Source organism: Acomys minous (genome assembly GCF_964271855.1).
Source record: "Acomys minous genome assembly, chromosome: 8".
Lineage (NCBI taxonomy): Eukaryota > Metazoa > Chordata > Mammalia > Rodentia > Muridae > Acomys > Acomys minous.
This window is the reverse complement of record NC_140489.1, coordinates 109,726,196-109,743,355: the sequence shown is the minus strand read 5'-3', so window position 1 is coordinate 109,743,355 and position 17,160 is coordinate 109,726,196. Positions and strand designations below refer to the sequence as shown.

The following is a 17,160-nucleotide window of genomic DNA, read 5'->3' as shown; positions in this document are numbered from 1 at the left end:
AAAACAGCTAAAGAAGTTGATTCTCCATCATAGATAGTTCTGTGGGTAAAGTTTATTTATTTATTTATTTTTTTGCTTCATTATTTGCATATTGTAGAACATAGTCTAGCAATAACACTGGTTTTCTTCCTGGATCCAATCTGTATCACTAACGTTTGATAAGCAGAAACTTACAGACATTGTCAGATGTCCCCTGGGAGATAATAGTCACCTCAGATTCTTTAGAGGAGACCACGGAATATGACTTCTTCTCAATATGTTCCCATCATTCCCCAATACCAAAGCTGGGTCAACTTCTCCTACTTAAAATTCCTTTATCCTTCTATTCCAAATGCATACAGCGTGGCTTATAGCTCTAAAGTCCCTCATACCCATGGGTAGACTCCTATCAACAGCAATATAGGTGAAATGTTTCTGACAAAGTAACTATTTTGTTTTGATGTTCTCTATACTTTACATGAATTGACCAGGAGGCTGCAGATTCATCATCCTTTGATTTTGCAGTTGACTCATAACATGATGACTGATACTCTCATTGTACATTACACAGCTTTCATAGTAAATGAATAACTTGCTGCAGACCTCTTTCATGCCATCTAAGTGTAGTAGTAATATAACTACACATTTTATTTATGAAAGAGAAACAGACTTGGTTTTCTTTGTTTGGAATTCATTTGGCTTAAAATGATCGCAACTATGATCAAGTTAATGGTAGCATTCTTCATGATCAAGAGTCCAATTGTCTCTTGGTGTTTTATTGTAGTGTTATTGATGGGGTCGGCATTAAGTTGCCATGGGATGGAGAAATTTCTCTTTTTTTAAGTTGAAAAAAGTATGTCATATATTTTGATCATGTTTATCTCTTTTAACATGAAAAAGCCTCTCCTGTCTACATCTAGCATGTCAGACCTCACAGTCCTTTGCCAGATCCGCATTTGAAGGAAATGCTCTCACTGATCAGACCACATCTACAAAAACAGTCACGGCCCTCATGGAGAAAGGAGAGATATTCTACACACACACACACACACACACACACACACACACACACACACACACACAAAGAGAGAGAGAGAGAGAGAGAGAGAGAGAGAGAGAGAGAGAGAGAGGAACTTCATGCTTGCTTTCTCCATGTCCCTCTTGCTCAGCTACAGAAGTTAATAAAAAATTGTTTCCTCTTATGCATCCCTTATTACCACGTCAGCTTTATAAATTATTGGCATTAATCCCCAATATCTCAAATCCAACACATTTTGGCAAGTTGATGTCTCCTGTATACCCCAGTTTGGCAGACAAAAATATGTTTTTGTTACTGTTGAGACATATTCATATATTATATGGGCTACAGACCAAATGAAAAAAAACTTGAAAAAGTTAATTTACTATATGCTCCCCACCTTTGCCATCAGGGTCTTTCCTCAAAACTGACAATGACCCAACCTTTACTAGCTCCCAGTTCAAACTCTCATGCTCACAATAGGACATTGCCCACCACACAGGCATTCTTCACAACCCTCAGGGCCAAAGGATAAAAGAAAGAACACATCAAACTCTAAAAATCCATTTATAAAACAAAAGGCAAGTGCTTACCCCCTAAAACACAACTAATGATGGTTTTGACTCCTCTAAATATATTCAACATCAACAAGAGTTCCAAACACACTCCTATCTCCCTCCATTGGCACACAGCAGGAATAACTTCTCCCGCCCTGGTATGATGGCATAATCTCCTATAAAGGATTTGGAAGGAACCTGACTCTTTTTTTTTTAACAAGGACATTTAACAATTTCTAAATTATATTTTTAATTAATTTATTTACATTACACCTCAAGTGTTATCCTATCCCTTGTATCCTCCCGTTCCTCCTTCCCCCACACTTTCACCCTATTCCCCTCCCCTATGTCTATGATTGAGGGGGACCTCCTTTCCCTCTATATGATCATAGGATATCAAGTCTCTTCTAGATAGCCTGCAATGCTTTCTCTGAGTGCCACCAGGCCTCCCTATCAAGGGGACGTGGTCAAATATGGGCCACCAGAGTTCTTGTGAAAGTCACTCCCTGATCTCCACTCACTGTAGAGAATGTCCTGTCCACTGGCTAGATCTGGGTAGGGGTTCGATATTTACTGCATGTATTGTCCTTGGTTGGTGCCATAGTTTGAGCAGAACCCTGGGTCCAGTATTGGTACTCGAGGTGAGAGAAGTATGGGAGAATCGGGAAATAGAAAGATCTAGAGGGTCCTAGAAACCTACAGGAATAACATTAGGAACTTCTTTTACAACTAGAAGTTGTTTTGGTTGTGTCTTTCCATGGGACCGGATTAGGCCTATTTGGATGCTGCCAGACATATCGAACACCACCCCACTGACCAATAAGATGACCCACTTCTTGCTGAAATATCAAAGATGGAGGGGGAGGAAGAAAAAAAAAGAAGAGGAAGAAGAAGAGGAGGAGGAGGAGGAGAAGGAGAAGGAGGAGGAGGAAGAGGAGGTACCACCCTTATTGACCTCCTGGAAGGAAATCCGTAACCTGTTGGCTGCTGCCCAGGCCATGTGCCCTCTAGAGGCTTCCCTTTCCACTATTCTTATGCCTGTTTCCACAGTTCCTCATTATAATAACCCTGCCACTACCCAGCTTCTCTATAGCCCTCCCAACACCCAACACCTGAGTATTTTTGCTAGAGAGATCTACAATGTCCAGAACACAATCATAGGAACCCAGGAATGCCCACTTGAGGGATGGCAGACCAGTGTTGAGATCCCTGTTTGCCCCAACTTTATTTCCACTATCCCCAGATCTTTCTTCTGCTTTCCTTAATGAAACACAGGTGACTGTATCCAAAGAGGCCCCCATACAGGGAGGTTTAAGACACTGAGGATGCTGAGTTGAACCCACCAGTCATGGTGGCACCATGCTGGCCAACCATGAAACTCTTGTTGAACTTTCCATCAGGTATCTCTGGGATGAACGATGGTGAATGGGAGTTCTACCCTATGCCAAATACTGTATAGCCATCCTACACATCTCTTGTCAGCTTGTCTTTGTCTCCAAATTTGATTTTGTTGTATTAATATTCTTCAACAGAAGCAAAGCCAAAAGGAGTTACAAGCCACCCTTTTCTGCCTATGATACATCTAATATACAGCGGACGTCCTTCCCCTGATCACTCACCTCATCTTCTCTCAATGCTTCTTCTGTACTTACTTTTCCTGGCAACTATTGGCAGCTGTTCCTATTCTTTAACCCCATGGGCCTTGACCCACACAAAGTCACAAGACATGCTTATCTTCCATTTATCCCTCCCCTTTTGCCTTATAGGACCCTCCTCAATATCCCATCCTACATGTTCCTGTAACTTCTCTGTCACCGAGCCAATATGTGCTAACCCTTATTCTTTTCTCTGGCGCAATGATACTACCAGTTCCTGCATTAAGACCCCTCTTCAAGGTTTCTGCAGCTTCATAATGATTGTTCTGCAGGTTTGTCTCTATGAGCCTGAAGAACTTACCTCATAGCTTGGAGGAAACCAAAAGAAGAGCGCTCTTTAACCCTGTGCTCGTTGGACTGGTTTCACAACGTGCCACGGGAGCTGTTGGAGCAGCCCTTATCTAAACATAACCTCTGGACAAGCTTGACCAGGTGATGGATTCCAGTATGAATAGCTTTGAGTTCCTACAACAACAGATCACCTCCCTCATGAAGGTTGTTCTCCAGAACCGGAGAGCTCAGGTCTTACTGAATGCTGAGCAGGGAGGGACTTGCACTGTGTTAGAGGAAGAACGTTGCTCGTTTGTCAATGAATCTAGGCTAGTGGAACAAGTTGTGCCAATGGTCAGAGATCTCTGGCAAGATGTCCAGGCATGCTATGCTGTTAAAACCCCTAGCCCATGGTACCCAAATACTCTGCATAAATCACTGCCAACCGGGTTCTGATTCGATACCAAACAGTTCTCAACACAGAGGGTGATGGCTATGATGACACCTCTCCTTTATAAAACAAATAGGAGGAGTCTTAGAGCGTGTGGACTGTACGACTGCAGGAAAACTGACACAGAGCTAGAGAGAGGAAAAGACATGTCCGGCCCTCAAAAATGTCAAATTTGAGACCAGCAAGAGTAAGGACTGCTCTCTCTCTCTCTCTCTCTCTCTCTCTCTCTCTCTCTCTCTCTCTCTCTCTCTGTCTCTCTCTCTGTCTCTCTCTCTCTCCTGTTCCTGTATTACCTGGTGATGCACGTAATCTTGCGACATCCACCCTCAAAATTCTCAAGATAGCCTAGCACCTGGAATTCCTCTCCAGGCAAATGAAGTATTCTCAGCACTTTAGCCCCAGCCAATGGTGTTCACTCCCATGAAATCCCTACCCACCGCCCCAAAGTTTATATAGCTCTATTCCCCCCAAATAAAGAGACCTGTACCACTGGAATGTCTGTGCTGATGTATCACTGAGAGAGGAGCACCAGTCAGTAAAAAGGGTGCAACACTAAAAGAGCTGTATCAGAGACACTGATCTCCTTTCCCCATTCAGTTCTGAATTGGGATCCTGCAGACCCCACCTGCTCATAAGCTTCATTTCTTTGAGTCCAGCAACTGTACACATCAGTGCCTGGAGGCTCTGAAGGGAAGAAGTGGACCCTGGGCTCCAGACTGACACCCACTCCTGTTCCTCCCAGGTTCTCTTCAGCTCCTAACCACCTGGGGTTATGTTCGTTCTCTCCCTCACTCTTTCAGATAGACCAAAACAAACACACAGATAAATTCCAAAGAATAAAAACAGATAAAACAGCAAAGGAAAAATTGAAAACAAGAAATAAAAAAAAATCCCCAATAAATAAGTAAGCATTGTCTTCAGTAATAGAGCCTTACAATCAGGTTGTGGAGAATAACCAGCAGCCTTGGCTTCTCATGGGTCCTTATGAACAATGAATGTATCAACAACATGTAACCCATTTTTGGTACTGGAGGCTTTACTTGGTTGTATCAGATATCCTGTTGGGGTATTGTTTCCCTTATGACTTAATGACTCCATTTAGCTTGTTCTTATACATGTATATATTTTAGGATGCTACAGTAGTAGATTTCCATACAATTTTTCAATTGGCCTTTTATTCTTGGTGGTTTCTCCCCACATTTCCTACTTTATTATACTCTCCTGTCCTCCTTCCTATTTAATATCTCTATCCTAGCTCCCTCTCTGTCTGTTCACACCACTATATTCTAATTCCCGTTTCTTGGGAATTTTTTCCTCCTTCCCAGTTCCTTACTGGGTGCCTAACCACTGAGGCTAGTCACATCATAGAAATACATTTTTGAATGCTTAAATCCTACAATACAATATTTATCTTTTTGGACCTGAGTTACCTCTCAAGATGATTTTTTTTTCTAGCTCTATTCATTTACCGGTGAATTTCGTAATTCGTTCATGTAATGTCATTTTCTTAACATGTGAATAATAGTCCACTGTATAACTAAGCCTCATTTTTGTCATTCTTTTACCAGTTGTAGATATCGAGGCTATTTACAGTTTCTGGCTATTATGGATAGAATAGCATTGAACATGGATGAGCAAGTATCTCTGTAGTAGAATATAGGCTCCTTTAGGTGTATGCCCAAGAGTGGGATCACTGGATCTTGGGGAAGGTCTCCTGTCAGCCTACAGAGCACTCACCATACTGACTTCCCTAGTGGGTGTAGCAGTGCGCTCTCCCTCCAGCAATGGATGAATGTCCTTTTTAACCCAAATCCTTGACGTCATGAACTGTCATCTGTGTTATTAATCTTAGCTGTTCTGACAGGTGCAAGATGGAATGTGAAAATAGTTTTGTTTTACATTTTCCTGATGGCTAAGGGTGTTGAACATATCTTTGACTTTTCTTTGGCCATTTTTGTTTCACCTTTTGAGAACGCTCTCCTCAGTTCTCTATTGCACTTTTTAAAAATTAGGTTGTTTTCTAGATATTCAGGTCATTTTTGGTACTTTATATATTTTAGATATTAACCCTCTATCAGACATGTGATTGGGTTGGCAAAAATATTTTTCCATTGTATAGGCTGCTGCTTTGTTGAAATAATGATGCTCTTTGCTGTACAAAAGCTTTTCAGCTTCATTAATTCCCACTTATTTATTTTTGGTCCGAGTTTGTGCTTCAGGACACCATACTTAGTGTTCTGTCCCATCACAATGAATTCAAGCCTATGTCCCACTTTCTTCTACCTGCTCAGGTTATTCGGTTTTATAGAGCTCCTTGATTCATTTGGAGCTGAGTTTTGTGCCAAATAATAAATATGGATCTACTTGCATTTCTCTACATTCAGCTCTAGTTTGTCCAGCAGCATTTGTTGGAGATGCATCTTTTTCCAGCATCTAGTTTTTGGCTTCTAGACAAATACTATGGTTTCTATAATGTGTGTGTGGAATCATGTCTGGGACTTCAGTTTGATTCCATTAACCAGTGTGTCTAATTTATGCCAAAATTGTGCTGTTTTTATTACTATAGCTCTGTAGTAAACTTGCAAGCTGGCGTGGTGATATGTCCATTAGTCCTCTTATTATGTAGGCTTAAATAACCTGGATATTTTTCTGTTTCTGTATGAAGTTTTTTTTTCTATTTCTGTGAAGAATAAAGTTGGTTTTTTTTTATAAGGAGTGTGTTGAATCTGTAGTTTGCCTTTGCCTAGTTTGACATTTTTATAATATCAATTCAACAGATTCATGAACATAGGAGACCTTTTCATCTTCCTTTTGGTGTCTTCTTCAATTTTGTTCTTCATTGTCTCAAAGTTTTTATTACACAGTTCTTTCACTAGAATTGTTAAAGTTATCCCAAGATATTCTTTTGATGGTATTGAAATGGATGCTGTTTCTATGATTTCTTTTTTAGTTTGTTTGTTTATAAGAAGGCTACTGATTTTTGATTTTGTACTCTGCTACTTTGCTGAAAGTTTTCATAAGCAGTCAAAGATTCCTGGTGGAGGGATAGTCAAATTTCTTAATCAAAAAAAATTTTTACCAGAGGCAAATTTTGCAGACTTGGTCCTGTAAACTTATTGGAATGAAATATTCCTGTTTTTCTTTGCAGCTATTTGTACCTGAGAGAATAGTTATCACACTATGTAACTTTCTATTACCAGTAGAAGGACAAAAATGTATTTTATTCTATTGTAAGTAATAGCCACTGGTATATTTATAGTTTGTAAAAATTACCACATTTGTTCATCAATTTGTCTTAGTTTTAACCTGGAATTAAGCTATTTTGAATATGCATTTTGTTCTGTTGTCTCTTCTTAGGGTAATGAACGCATGTTACATGTTTGTTATCTGTGAGTATGTGGTGTCACAGTTTGCAAGAATCACAAGCTTCAGTTGAGCATATTCCAGGATGCTTTATACATTTCTTCATATCTAATACAATTGCTAAAGATATAGTCTCTTTATTCAGGTTGAATATAATTATTCTTTAGTAACTACTATGATGCTAAAAATATGGATACATGAGTACAGAGGATCTCCCCCCACCCCCACCTCTTTCTTTGCCTCTCTTCCCTTATAATTTGATTCAATATTTGTTAATTTTATTTATAAAGTTAACTGTTACCTTTTGCTGAAATCAGGGGTTTGATTATGTTACATTTAGATACACAGTTAAATATTCTCATGCCTACGGAACAGTCCTCCTTTTGAGGATTGTATCACTATTTCAAAAAAAATTATAAAGTGGCTAAGATTTTAACAAAAAACATTTTTTCCAGGAACCATTTGAGAGTGTCCAGCCCAGGGAGGCTGGATGAGGTTTGCTTTAGGGTATACCAAATGTTCTCTCTCAGTCACTAAAACATGCTAATCTTAACATTTGAAGGATAGTAATTGATACTCTCAGTGACAGAATGATCAATGCTATGTGACTAATCAACATAGGGTTTTCTTTCTATTTCTTTCCTTATCTGGAGTGTATATTCAAACTAGTTTATTATGTTTTATTTCATAACTTAAGAGAACATGAGCTTTCATCCTAAAAGAAACTGACTATTAGGTAGCAATGAATTTTAATGACTGTTTAGTATAAAATATTGATTATTCTAAACTATTAAATTAGAGCCATGAGATGTCTTCCTGTAATGTTTTCTCCAAGTTGTAGCTCCTTTATCCTGCAATGCTTGAGGATAACAAAAGAATGACAAATCCAAATTGCAGTTGGGTTTTCCCTTTCTCCCATTTCATTTATTTTTAATTGGATGATGGGATCTTTGGGACTTCCAGTCATATTTGACAGCTTTTTTTTCATGTTTATTTAGATGGGGAACTATACTTCAGTTTGGATTTAAATCATGTATTCCAAGAAGTCACTTGTAATTCATGCATGCTTTTGTGGCTTAGATGTGAGCAAGCAAGTTTTACATCTTCTTTCTTGTGAGTTTTGATTTTTCTTCTTCACTGGGAATATTTGTTTGTAAAACACAGATTCAGTTTTCTCTTGACTATAGTCTAAAATGGTCCAGTGTGCTTCTGTTTTTAGCATAGCATTGGTGGATAAAGCAAATACAAAGAAGTCATTAAAATTAAATGGTATTGTTAAACAATTTTAAAGGCACACACACACACACACACACACACACACACACACACACACACACACATAATGTTTATGTGGTTAAAGCTTAAGCTCCTTTGGCATCTGAGAAGTGGTCCCTGAGATTCTACGCAGTGCGTTCTGAAAATAAATGTCTGCTGTCTCACTCAAGAACACAATTCCATAAACTCTTTCTGAAGCCTACAAGTCTCACCATCAAAAAGCCTGTTCTTTGGTATCATAGACTCCCTGCCTATTTCTTCCTGTGCAAAATAACATTTATTATAGGCATTTCACAGGTTTAGGGGAAAATCCTATTTTAGGTAATATGCAATTTTCCTGTCAAATTCTATGTAGACAGTTTCCTTTATACTTCATCCCCTGTACCTTATGTTTGCTGTCCTGGTAATTCACCTTTTTACAATTTTGTGAGTTTTTGTTAGGAATGGAATTTAAAAAAACAAAATGTTGGCATGATGTCTGTCTGATAAAGGCTTCCTTTTTCTCCTTAGCTGCGAGAGTTCTGTTACCTCCTCTGGAGTAGAACTCAGCTTTGAAGTTTATCTCAAAACATGATATAGGCTTTGTCTATATCCAGAGAACTCAGACAGTATTTGCTATTCTCACCATGTTTGTGATTTCTTTCTACGTAACGGTGTCCTACCAAAGAGTCAGTGTTTCTGAGCTTTTGTAGATGTGTAAAATTCACTGGCTTATCCTTCAGTGCATTCAGTCTTGAGAGCAACTTCTTTCCAGTATGACTCCTTTGGGGGAGGTCATATATTTAATATCCTTCACATCAGATATTCACATTGTGATTTATAACAGTAGCAAAATGACAGTTATGAGGTACCTACAAAATACTTTTATGGTTGGAGGTTGCCACAATATGAGGAACTGTATTAAAGGGTCACAGCATTAAAAATGTTGAGGACCAAAGTCCTAGAGTCCTTTTGAAATCTTACTTTACCAAAAACTACTTCACAAATTGATCTTGGCTTTTTCTAAAATCCTAATCTTGAATAATTGTGCTTTGGTGTTGTTGTTGCTAAGCTACATAGTTATCACTTACTGCACCAACCCGAAGTGCCAGGGGGAAGTCGGCTCTAATAGTACTATGCCACCCCTGGTGCTGACTGTCATGCATAAAATATTTGAAATATTCTCCTCTCATTTTTTTTTATCAGTGAGGTGTTCAACTTTGAATTCATATAGATGTCCCATTTTTCTAGAAGTAAATAGACAAATCAAAGAGTTGAATGGGCAGATCTCTGATGCACAATAGAAAAAAAAAAGCTAGCTGGCTGTTTGCTCTCTAGACCACCAGAATAAATCAAATAGTATCTATAACTGATACTAATAGAAAATCTCACTTGCTAAAAAAAAGGTAGGGTCAATAAAAATGTGTTTTCAGTTTGAAGATGTTTTTCATTGCATTTGACCTTAGAAATGGAATCATCTGTTACCATGTGAATGAAGTATAATAGCAAAATAATATCAATTAGCAAACATTAGTGTTGCCCACTAATGTATCAACAGCTTAACTAGACAGCATAGAAATTAGCCTTTGTCTGAACTCCTCTGCGTTGTTGAAGGAAGTGACTTCAAGTAATCAAGCCACAGTGAAGATTCCAGTATTCTGCTACAACTCACCACAGAAGAGAATTGTGTCGGATCAAATGTGGACAAGATAGGCAGAGCGTGGTTGCCAGGATACAGAGAAACAAGGCAACATGGGCAACCTGAAGGGGCTGACATTCATGCATTAACATGTAGAAAGAATTTGAGAGGCCGACATCATTAGTCCCCCTTTCAGCATTCAACAAACTCCTAAGGTATTTGGTAAATGATTACTATAAACTTAAAAGGATTTTTTGAAAATTAATATAGTTACCATGATTCTCTTGGTCAACAAGTGATGAAAACAGAAGAAAGAGGCCTATTGAAATAATATACTAGCGGATGAGATCTGAGAGTTAGACTGGTGAGTTGGTTCAAAAGAGAGGCACGCATAGGAGGATTTGCCCAGATTATACTCCATTCTCAGATCAACTCATTCAATGATTGAGTAAACTGGTCTTCTTCTTCCTGAGAAACAGTAGAATTCATTCTATCTGAAAGACGATAACGTTTCAAGCATTCTAAAATTTCCTGCATAGTACCACGTTGTTGTGGGAATTTTCATTTATATGTAAACGTGTTTTGGTTTTATTCCCAGGTGTGGGATAAAGGGGCTGTTCTGTTTTGTCCACAGCTGATAACTGCCTCTTGAGAGGACACATGATATTTGTCAGCTGTGAACTACCTCATGCAGGGTGTGATTTTTTTTCAGTAGGGATAAAAGCCAGACCCAGAGAGAGACTGGGGGGCTCCAAGAGAGAAGGCTGTTGGTGTTTCCTCCTGATGATCCTGGTTGCTATTGAGGCAGTTTTACAGGAAGTTGGAGATATCCTGAAACAAAGATTGGACTTGCCCTAAGGAAGCTGATGACCCTGAACAGCAGAAAGTAGCTACGAAAAGCTATGCCCCTTTTCCCCACTAACCTTCTTTCTCCCCTACCTATTGTTGGGGGTGTTGGAAGGGATTGGGGTGGAGTAGGGATAAAGAGATTTAAGGAATCCAAAACAGAATAGATTTTTAAAATATGACAACACCAGGTTTTCAAAGAAAAATTAATATGTAAAATGCATGAATTAAAAACTTAGATAGAAAAATAAGTAAATACCCTCAAAGCACAGTTAATGTTCGTATAGTTATGAAACCATACTTATACTTCTGATTGACATTTGTAAAAATATTCACAATATTGTAAATAATTTCATCAAGGACCTGTTAAGAATTGGGAAAGAAACAAATGGGAGCTATTGAGTCAAAAGTAGTAATAAAGAAACTGACTCAACAGACAGTGTTACCAATAGACTGGACAATAATGATTAAGAAATTTAAAATAATCAAGTAAGAGATGCTGGTCTGAGGAAAGATAGAAGCATGCATAGGTAATACAGAAAATTAATGTAAGAGACACACAATACAATGGACATGCTGGTAAATGGTATGCCAGAGAGATGAAAAAACAGAAAGAGAATTTTTGGAAGACATTATGAAGTATTTTTGTAATATGAAAACTTTCAAGCTACACAAATAAGAAGTACTACAGATCACAAAAGCACTTGTTTTGAAGAAATAACATACCTAGCATGATTGCAGTGTAATTATTTGGAAAATGTATGGATGCCCTTATAAAACAGCAGAAGAATGAGACTGAGAATAGCTTTAACTGAAAACAAATGGAAAACAAATGTTTTTTTAAGTGGCACAGAATTTAAACTCCGTGTAAAAAAACGGTGTGTAACAAAAGTTTTATGACTGCAATAAGTTTTTGTTTGTGTGAGCTAGTGTGTGAGTACACACCGCATGTGTGTATGTGCTTGTGTGGAAGAAGGCCAGAGGTCACTGATGGTTATCTTCTATCATACTCTTCAATTCTTTTTTTTTTTGAAAGAGCATCTCTTAATGTGTCTGTAGATCACTGATTAGAAAGAACTAGTTGGCCGGGACCCTGCAGGATCTTCTTGTCTCAGCCACATGTTTTCTTTTGATGGGTGTTGGTGACTGAGCTCGGGTCCTCATGGTTGCACAGCAATCACCTTACCCACGGAGCTATAACTCACTCCCTAGTCCTAAATATATCTTGAACTTTTCTAAACTGTTTATTTACTTTATGTGTATATGGATGTGTGGAACAGAAAGCAGGTGGAAGTTGGTTCTTCCTTTCCACATAGTGGTCCCCCAGATCACAGGCTTGGCAACAAATGCGTTTACATACCAGGCCACCTCACTGGTTCCCAAATTCTACTTCAGAAAGTGATGCAACTGTATTTACATCCAAAGATATATATACCTGTCAGTAGGAACACACCTAAAAATATACCAAAAGAGAATTTGTAGATAAAAATTGACTGATCAGAATTTGAAACCATAAAATGTACGGCAGCATGATGGTTCTAGAAAATTAGCTATACAGGATACTATTAATTGTGCAACAGTAACAGTAATTCATTGGAGATAAAAAATATATGTGCACTTAAAAAGTACCACAAAGGTTCCAAGATGACTATTCCCATTGCTTAAGTGCCTGAAGATCTGAGACTCTGACCTAGTGAGGGGCCTAGGTGTTGACTCCAGAATGCCAGCAACTGTGTTTCTCAGACAGGAGGAAGCATTCTCGGGGATGGAGATCTGCATTTTCAGATCCACCATGGTTGTCTCTCAGGTCCAAGAGTCATGCATTGTACTAGACTTGCAGCACTCAGCACCTTCAGCCTACTCAGCAAGGCTCACAAAACCGAGCATCAGTTCTTTGAGAAAATCAATAGGATAGACACCCCTAGTGAAGCTAACCAAAGGGCAGAGAGGCTGCATCCAATTTAACAAAAGCAGAAATGAAAAGGGGATATAACAACAGACACTGAGGAAATACAAAGAATTATTAGGTCTTACTTCAAATTCCTGTATTCCACAAAATTTAAAAATTTAAAGAAAATGGAAGAACGTCTTGATATATTTCACTTGCCAAAGTTAAATCAAGGTCAGGGGAAAAGTTTAAAGAATCTTATAACCCTTACAGAATTAGAAGCAATTAACTATAACAAAAATCTCCCAACCAAAAAAACAAAACAAAACAAAACAAACAAACAAACAAAAAACAACCCAAAATCTAGACCCAGATGGTTTTCACCTTGAATTCTACTAGACATTCAAAGAAGAACTAATACCAATGCTCCATAAACTATTCCACAAAATAGAAGCAGAAGGAATGTTGCCAAACTCATTCTATGAAACTACAGGCAGCCTGAGATCTAAACCGCACAAAGACTTATCAAAGAAAGAGAATTTCACTTATGAACATTGATGCGAAAATACTCAATAAAATACAAACCAAATGCAAGAACACATCAAAAACATCATCCACCATGATCATGCTTCATCCCAGACATGCAGAGATGGTTCAACATATAAAAAGTCATCAATGTAATCCACCATATAAACAAACCAAAAGAAAAAAAAACCCACATGATCATCTCTTTAGATGCAGAAAAAGCCTTTGAAAAGATAAAACAACACCCTTTCATGATAAAAGTCTTAGAAAGATTGGGAATGCAAGCCCCATACCTAAATGTAATGAAAGCTCTATAAAGCAACATCAAATGAAATGGAGAGAAACCTAAGGTATTTCCACTAAAATTGGGAAGAAGACAAGGCTGCCCACTCTCTCCATTTCTAGTTCTAACTAGAGCAATAAGACAATTTAAGGAAATCAAACAGACCCAAAGTGGAATCAAAGTATCCATCCTCACAGATGATATGATAGTATGCATCAATGACCCCTAAAATTCCACCAAGGAACAGCTGATAAATACTTTCAGCAAAGTGGCTAGATATAAAATTAACTAAAAAAAATCAAGAGCTATCTTGTGTACAAGTGACAAACACGCTGACTGAGAAGTTAGGGAAATTACACCCTTCACAATAGCCATGAATAATATAAAGTATCTTGATGTAACTCTAGCCAAGCAAATCAAAGACCTTATGACAAGAACTTCAAGTCTCTGAGGAAATTGAAGAAGATACCATAAGATGGAAAAATATCCCATGCTCATAGATAAGAAGGATTAACATAGTAAAAATGATCATCTTACCAAAAGCAATCTACAGATTCAATGCAATCCCCATCAAAATACCAATACATTTTTTACAGACTTTGAAAGAAAATTCTATTGCTCAAATGGAAAAGCAAAGAAGTAAGAACAATCCTATACGATAAAAGAACTTCTAGAAATATTGCCATTGGCAACTTCAAGCTATGCCACAAAGCAATAATAATAAAGAAAAAAACTGCATGACACGGGCATAGAAGTAGAGGAATTGATCAATGGAATCAAATGAAAGACCCAGAAATAAACCCAGATAACTACAGACACTATTTTTGACAAAGGAGCCAAAACCATACAATGGAAAACAGAGAGCATCTTCAACAATTGGTGCTTGTCTAATTAAATGTCTATATATAGAAAAGTGCAAATAGATCCATATTTATCAACCTGCACAAAACTAAAGTCCAAATTGATGAAACACCTCAATATACAACCAGGTACATTACATATGTTAGAAGAGAAAGTGGGAAGGGCTTTGGCACAGGAGATAACTTCCTGAACATAACACAAATAGCTCAGGCTCTAAGATCAACAATTAATAAATGGGACCTCATGAATAACTGTAAAGCAAAAGATATTGTCAATAGAAACACTGCAGCCTACAGATTGGGAAAAGATCTTTACCAACCCTACATCCAACAAAGGACTAATAACCAAAAATACATAAAGAACTCAAAAAATTAATCACCAACAAACAAAATAACCCAATTAAAATATGGGACACAGAGCTAAACAGAAATTTCAACAGAGGAGTCTTGAATGGTTTAGATGCACTTTAAAAATGCTCAGTGTCCTTACTCATCAGGAAAATGCAAATCAAAATGACTCTGAGATTCTATCTTATACCTAAGATACCTATCTTATACCTAAGATCTTATGGCTAAGATCAAAAATTCAAGGGACAACACTTGCTAGTGAAGATGGTGGGTGTGCAAACTTGTACAACCACTTTGGAAACCAATCTGGTTCTTTGTCAGAAAACTGAGAATAACTCTTGGGCATATACCCGAAAGGTGTTCTGCCATAAACAAGGACATTTACTCAACTATGTTCATAGCAGATTTATTCATAATAGCCAGAAACTGAAAACAACCCAGGTGTCCCTTACCTGAAGAATAAATAAACTGTGGTACCTTTACACAATGGAATACTACTCAGCTATTAAAGAAAAAATCATGAAATTTTCAGACAAGTGGATTGAACTAGAAAAGATCATCCTAGGTGAGGTAACCCAGATGCAGAAAGGTACACATGGTGTGTTCTCACTTATAAGCAGATTTTAGTCACCTATTACAGGATGCACAGACCAAAAGAAGATAAAGAATAAGGAGGACCCAAGGGATGACTAAATCTCATCCAGAAAGGGAATTAGAATAGACAATGGTAGTAAATGAAGAGACTGAACAAGGTAGGAGAGGGAGCACAGGAAGAAATGAGGGTGGAGATCAGACCACTTGGAGAGCGGGGACGGAAGGAAAGAAGACCTACAGAAAAAGAGAAACTGTGGGTGAAGCCATCTCTGTGACAAGCTGGAGACCTAAGTCAGGGTAGGCTCCTTCCTGGGCAGCAAAGTGGTGGACTATAGCTGAGACTCCCACTAGCAGGGACCATGGAAACGGAAGAGGAAATGCTCTAAGTAGAGAAGACTCCCCGTGGAGGGAGGGGAGCACCAACACACCCACAAAAAGTTTGACTCAAAAATTGCCCAGCTTACAAGACGTGCGGGAATAAAGGTAGAACAGACAAAGCAGAGAAAGTGAATGTCCAACCAATGCACTGCCCGACCTAAGACTCACCCGGTGGAAGAGAGCCAACCCCTGACACTGTTATGGATACTCTGATATGCTTGCAGATGGAAGCCTAGCAGGGTTGTCATTTTAGAAACAGATACTGAGACTCAAAGCTAAACATTTGCCGAAGTATATGAAATCTTGTGGAAAACTCGGCGGGGGGGGGGGGGAGGGGGAGAAGAAAAGGACCTGGAGATGACAGAAGCTTCACAAGAAAACCAACGGGGTCTACTAACCAGGGCCCCGAGGGGCTTATAGAAACTGAAAGACCAACCAAAAACCCCTGCATGGACTTGATGTAGGCCTCTTACAGAGATATAGCTGATGGGCAGCTCAGGCTTTATGCATGTCCTCTACTAAGGGCAGTGGGGTTGTCCCTGAAATGGACTCTGTTATGTGTGTGTGTGTTTTTTTTTAATCACATACCCCTTGTGGAACTGCCTTCCTGGGCCAAAGGGGAAAAGGACAAGCTTGGTCCTGATGCAATTTCATGGGGTCAGGTGGGTGTTTAGGGGTCTCTCTTTTCTGAAAAAGAGGTGAGAGGGGAGAGTGAAGGAGGGTGGGACTGGAAGGAGAGGAGGGAAGGACCTACTACTAGGATGTAAATTGAATAAGTAATAATATTATTAAAAAATAAAAAGTACCACAAAACAGCATTAAAATAAGAGGAGTCATAGAAGTATGAATCATAAAGCCATCATATTAACAGTAGAAGAAAAAATAGTAAATGCTGACTATAATGATTCAGTTGTATATTATAATCACTGAGTTACTTCTAAAATATGTAACATAAAATTAAATTAAATGAAAATACATAAATAATAAAATAATTCATAAAGATAATGGAAGAACATAAAATGTTTGGGGGTAAACACAAAGACAAAGGAAAAGCAAAATATACATTCTGATATATCAAAAATACATTCAGGAGAAACTGATAAAAGAATCTAATTGAAGTGAAAAATAAGACTATTTAAAAAGTATTTACTTCCAAAAAACACTTTATAGTGATGAAGTAAAGGTAAAACTATGAGTTTGGAAAGAGGGATCACTCCCACAAACAAACACACAAAGAACCCAAGAAACTGAG

The 17,160-nt window shown here is 38.2% G+C and overlaps 1 long non-coding RNA gene across 2 annotated transcripts in view; it reads left to right on the top strand.

Annotated features, from left to right (window-relative positions):
- The first annotated feature begins 10,302 nt into the window (after positions 1-10,302).
- LOC311603585 overlaps positions 10,303-17,160 on the top strand; it is a 66,892-nt gene continuing 60,034 nt past the window's right edge. For both annotated transcript variants that reach the window (XR_014781140.1, XR_014781142.1), the window contains exon 1: positions 10,303-10,401. This is a non-coding gene — a long non-coding RNA (uncharacterized lncRNA). The remainder of the gene's footprint in view (positions 10,402-17,160) is intronic.